The sequence below is a fragment of the Hippopotamus amphibius genome, chromosome 5, assembly GCF_030028045.1.
Source record: "Hippopotamus amphibius kiboko isolate mHipAmp2 chromosome 5, mHipAmp2.hap2, whole genome shotgun sequence".
Taxonomy (NCBI): domain Eukaryota; kingdom Metazoa; phylum Chordata; class Mammalia; order Artiodactyla; family Hippopotamidae; genus Hippopotamus; species Hippopotamus amphibius.
The window spans coordinates 57,361,271-57,367,270 of record NC_080190.1 but is presented as its reverse complement, the minus strand read 5'-3'; positions in this window follow the sequence as shown (position 1 = coordinate 57,367,270).

Sequence of the window (6,000 nt, the reverse complement as noted above, 5' to 3'; positions counted from 1 at the left end):
TTGACTTCCATTTGCATGGAATATCTTTTTCCATCCCTTCACTTTCAGTCTATATGTATCCCTTGGTCTGAAGTGGGTTTCTTGTAGGCAGCATACAGAAGGGTCTTGTGTTTGTATCCATTCAGCCAGTCTGTGTCTTTTGGTTGGAGCATTTAATCCGTTTACATTTAAAGTGATTATTGACATGTGTGTTCCAATTACCATTTTCTGAATTGTTTTGGGTTTGTATTTGTAGGTGTTTTCCTTTTCTTGTGTTTCCTACTTAGAGAAGTTCCTTTAGCACTTGTTGTAAGGCTGGTTTGGTGGTGCTGAATTCTCTTCACTTTTGCTTGTCTGGAAAGCTTTTGATTTCTCCATCAAATCTGAATGAGATTCTTGCTGGGTAGAGTTTCTTGGCTGTAGGTTTCTCTCTTTCAGGACTTTCAGTATATCCTGCCATTCCCTTCTGGCCTGCAGAGTTTCTGTAGAAAGGTCAGCTGTTATCCTGATGGGTTTTCCCTTATATGTTGTTTGTTGCTTTTCTCTTGCTGCTTTTAATATTTTTTCTTTGTGTTGAATTGTCGTTAGTTTGATTATTATGTGCCTTGGTGTATTTCTCCTTGGGTTTATTCTGTATGGAACTCTCTGTGCTTCTTGGACTTGGTGAATTATTTCCTTTCCCATGTTGGGGAAGTTTTCCACTATAACCTCTTCAAATATTTTCTCAGACCCTTTCTTGTTTTCTTCTTCTTCTGGGATGCCTATAATTCGAATGTTGGTACGTTTAAGGTTATCACTGAGGTCTCTGAGGCTGTCTTCTATTCTTTTTATTTTTTTTTCTTTTTCCTGCTCTGTGGCAGTTATTTCTCCCATTCTATCTTCCAACTCACTTATTCGTTCTTCTGCCTCAGTCATTCTGCTGGTTATAGCATCTAGAATAATTTTAATTTCAGTTATTTTGTTATCCATTGCTGTTTGTTTTTCTGAGTTCTTATGAACTGCTTCTTGTATTTTATTTTGTTATCGAGATTTTGTATCATTTTTACTATCATTACTCTAAATTCTTTTTCAGGCATTTTTCCTATTTCCTCCTCATTTATTTGGTCTTGTGGGTTTTTTTCCTGCTCCTTTGCCTGCATGGTGTTTTTTTGTTTCCTCATGGCTGTCCAAGCTTTTGGAGTTGCTTGTCCTGGTGATAGAGGTGTTTATAGAAGACTGTGCAAGCCTCAGACTAATGTCCAAGTATTGGATTAAACGAATATTAAGTCTAGGAAACACATACATGTATAAGACACACAATAACTGAATCCATTAGGACATAAGGCTCTAGAAAGACCTGACAGAACCCCAGTGTGCTATCAGATATTCAAAGAGAAACCCAGCAGAAATTGACAACTGAAACAGAACAAATCAGAGACAATAGCAAAAGCAAACAAACAACAAATAACACCCTACACATACAAACATCAATCCAGGGAGATTTTGTAAGCTAGGATCAAATATAGAAATGAGCTGGAGTACCACCAGAGAGAACGGAGATTCTCAGAATGTAATTAGACAACTGTACTAAGAACTAAGATAAAGACAAAAGCCTAATATTAAATACCAAGGCAGTGCATCATCTGGAGAATAGATCAAGGAGTCTGAGCAGACCGATAGTGTTGCTTATAAGTATGTTAAGATAAAATAAACTTAAAATGGCTGGAAGAAAGGGGAACAGAAGAGCGTAATGTGGTTGGAAATATGTAAATAAAAAGAAAGGAACAGAAATGTATAAAAGATAGGGATGAAAGGAAAGTATGGGAGATATTTTGTCCATACTACCAAAAACTTAGCTAGATATAGAAGTATATAAAAAGGCAAAAAAAAAAAAAAAAGAATAAAAAATATCATTAAAAAATTATGTTATAAAACTTGTAGATCCCTTAGGGCTAAGATCGTATTTAATAAATCAAAAAAAAAAAAGAGAAAGAAAAAAAAAATCCAGAACTGATCCCAGAATGGACCAGTTCAATAGGTATTGATACTACTATTTCTGTTTCCTTAGCATCTCAGCTGTAAGTGTCCTTCTCCTTGCCTTGGGGTTTTTTTTGCGTTATTCTGTGACCAGCAGAGGTTCCTTTATTGTTCGTCTGTAAGCCTCGGTGTGTGGGGAGGGAGAGGGTACAATAGTGGCTCCTTCTCCTGGGAGTGAGTGAGCAGTGGCGCACTGTTGTTTCAGTCAGGCTTGGAGGTTCCTGTTGCAGAGGGCGCTGGTGGCTCAGGCGTACACAGAAAGTCTTAGAGTTGGGCCTCTCTCGGGGTTTTTTTCTTTTTGATGCTGGTTTTTTTTTTTTTCTCTTGGCAGCCTCCCTGCTGCTGGCGTTGCAAGGAGTTTTAATCTAGCCCCGCCCGAGTGCCTGAGGGTGCTTGTTATCCCTGAGCGCCTTAGATGGCCCGCAGGGCGTCTCTCCACTGCCTGTTGAAGAGGCGCCGAAAGAGAGGGAGAGGCTATGCACGCGGCTCCTCCCCCCTGCCCGGGAGCCTGCAGCCTCCAGCCGCCATCATGGCCGTGCAGCTCTCAGGGACGGGCACTCCTCTCCGCGGACCTCCTCCCTCCTGTCCTCTCGGTCCGTCACCCTACCGGCAACAATGTTTCTCCCCCTGAACCAGCTCTCCGGTTCCCACGCTCCCGCTCCCGGACCCTCCGTTCAGCCGCGGATCGATATCTCGGTCCGGGAATGCTGAGCTGCGCTGCGGACCCTCCGTATGTTTCTCACTCCCTCCCGTCTGCCACAGCTCCGCCGCTTCACCCTCTTTGAGTCCCCGCAGATGCCTCCCTACCGGCTATGTCGGGCTCCCCGCAGCCCTTTCTGGTGTCCGAGGCCGTCTGCTCGTGTTCAGCTGGTTCTCTGTGGGAATGACTGCATCCTTCCGTGCATTCCCAATGCATCTGTGGAGAGGGATGCACTCCACGTCTCTCTACTTCACCACCATCTTTTCTCCCCTGTACTACTTTTTGACACAGGACAGTTTACAGACCAGTAGAATAATTTAAAATGGAATAACCAATATAAAACAGAAAGAAAACAATGTATCTGGAGATCATAGAGACAACTGGAAAGAAAACAGTTGTTCTCGGAGAAGCCATATTCAGACTAGCAACAAGTGAAGTAAAGCAATTTATTAGAGATCAGGGATTTTCCAAAGTTATACTTTCCAATAAGCTATGGGTTACACGGACTGCAATCTCAGGGCACTTGAGGGAGAAGGTTTTTGTTTTATTTTTTTTGGCTGCACCAAGCGGCTTATGGGATCTCAGTTCCCTGACCAGGGAGTGAACCCGGCAGTGAGAGTCCAGAATCCTAACCACTAGGCCACCAGGGAACTCCCAAGAAGACGTATTTCTCCCGATGCTCGCCTTCTGGGTGCTGAGACAGCATTTACTCAACTCCTGGTAGTGCATGTGCCTCCCTCGGGAACACATGGCCATAGGTGGCTGAGGGGCTCCAGGCCCATTTGCATGGATGGTCAAGAAGGAAAGTCCATGAAACAATGGAGGATTAGGCTGGTTGGGCATGTTGTTTGCCCTTTAGTCCTTATCTCCAAGGTACCACCTGTGCTGAAGCCTGCCTCTCTGGTAAGTTCTGCAGGGAGTCATTATGGAAACAGAGGTAACATGTGTGTATCAGCATCTTGGGCCTGAGGGCCCTAGGGGCCCACACAGACCCTGCCCCAAATCCACCCTCCCCTACCCCTCGGGATAACCTAATCATCTAGGGTCATTGGCCTTATCCTTGGTTGGGAGGGAGACACAATTGCCCCTGGTTGAGAACTGTTGTTCATATGTTATGAAGACAGTGGTTTGGGGTATATGAATTATGAAGCAGGTTTGAAGGTATAATTCAGAGTCTCTGAAAGACCCATTTGTATCTAAGAACCTATGATCCTGCTTCAACTGGCTGGCAAGACCCTGTGTTCTTACTTCTGTTCTCATGGATGGAGAGGAAATTCAACCTCATCAGGAGAACACCTTTCTTGATACAGCCTTGAAAGAAGAGTGTTGATTCCAGACTCAGGTGTTTTTCCCCTGGACTTGGTGGCTGCCTGTGTCTGAACGTCTGTCCATAAGAGACTGCAGTCATATCCAGTGGACACATGCACTGAAGGCATGCGTTTCAACCCATGCCTGAACCAGGAAAGGCATCTGAGCCAGAGAAGGTGATTCTTCATTTGAATCACAGCTCTTAGCAGACGGGGGAAAGGGTTTAAGGAATGCCTGTATACCCGAGGACTGGAGTATTCTGGTAGGGGAGGGGAGATAGATCACTATCTGCCCTAGGACTCCTAAAGTGGGAGATATGAAGACATCAACTCTCAGGAAACAGAAGGGCAAGAAAGGTAATAGTGTATGAGGAGCCTGGCATTCTAGCCAAGCAATGTAGGAGCCACACCTAGCCAAGTGTGAACAGTTGCACTGAATTTGCAAGGACCAGAAGAAATATATAAAAAGGATCCCCAAGATCAGGCATAATAGACATTGCCCTCTGCTTGACAGATCAGGGGGGAAACTCAGCTAGCATCTCACTTCTCCTGATGTCCATGGCTCCTTTTTCTGCCCTACATATGGTTTTACAACCAAAGAGCTCAGCACCCAGAGCAGAGCAGAAGCAGGTCTGTGAACACCCTGGCAGAGGCCCCAATGCCAGACCTGCCCTGACTCTTCCCTGGGACCAAAACCAAAGCAACCTGTCCACCACTGTCGGGCTGCACCTCGCAGACCTGCAAGCCTTGTAGATGCTCAGCCTTGAGACCAAAGAAAGAGCCAGAGACAGGGACAAAGATGTCAGTGGCTTATTGGACAGGGGATCTTACACATCCAAAGAAGGGTCCTAGAGCAACTCCCCACCATGCACGGCAGGCAGCACATGGCAGCAACCTTTGACACTCGGGGAGAAGGAGGCTACGAGTTATCGGGGGAATAGACATCAGGTTGGCCTATCAGTTACCATGGGAAGCAGCAGCTGGGGCAGGGCAAGCACTGCATGCCGTCAGCAGATACTAGTTAAGCCCTCTCATTAAGAGGATTGGATAGTCATGTGAGTGAAGCAGGGGCTGGTCGAGCAGGGGGTGTAGAGACAGCAAGAGAACAGCCATCTTGAGGGGCCTGACCACACCCTCCCCCCCTCCCTGCCCTGCATGACCCTTACCATCTTGGTCCGCCCCCCTTCTGCGATGTCCCTGGGGTCAGGTGTACAGAGGTGCACTGCCACCACACACCACAAACGCAATCAGACAACAGCAGCTAGAGACTACTGAGAGTCCAAGAGGTGGGGAAACTTTGCAGCCGGGTGCTTATCGGGTCAATTTTTCATGGAATTCCAGAGAGGACAATGGTGGTATCTTGCTGTAGACCCAGCAATCAGACTCATTTCACAGTGAGGCTGCTGTTCCCTCCGCTCAGACGAGAGACAAAATGGAAGATGTCAACAGGCCCAACCAGGGGACGATCATGACCGTTAGCAAAACACAGGCAGTGACAGCCTTCTGACATGACACCCGCCTGCCTGTGGTTTTTCTCCTGGGCTGCAGCACCGTCCCCCCGGTCCACCGTCACTCCCGCAGCCTGTGCCAAATACTGCAGAGGGGGTGTAACAGACCACAGCGGTACTGTAACGGTGTCTCTCTACAGCACAGGGCCGGGATTGATTACCTTGATAGTCTCAGGTGGGGCCAGGTAGAAGGTAGGTGAAATCTGTGAGCCCCTTTCCAGTCCGAATCCCCATGGGGTGGCAAAGCCAAAGCAACGGGAACTTACCTGCCAGTCCCAGGCCACGTATAATATGTTCTCCTCAGGGTAGATATAGCGGCAAAAGTGAGTTATGTCCCGACCCTTAGTTGGCAATGGTCCTTGGGTGGTCAAGAGTAAACGCGGATGGTGTTGACTAGTTGCCTCTTGGTTAACACGGTGTCGGCACTGGGCTGATTGCTGCTGGAATGTTTAGTTACAAGTTTGTATGACTTGAGTTAGTCTCCTGGTTC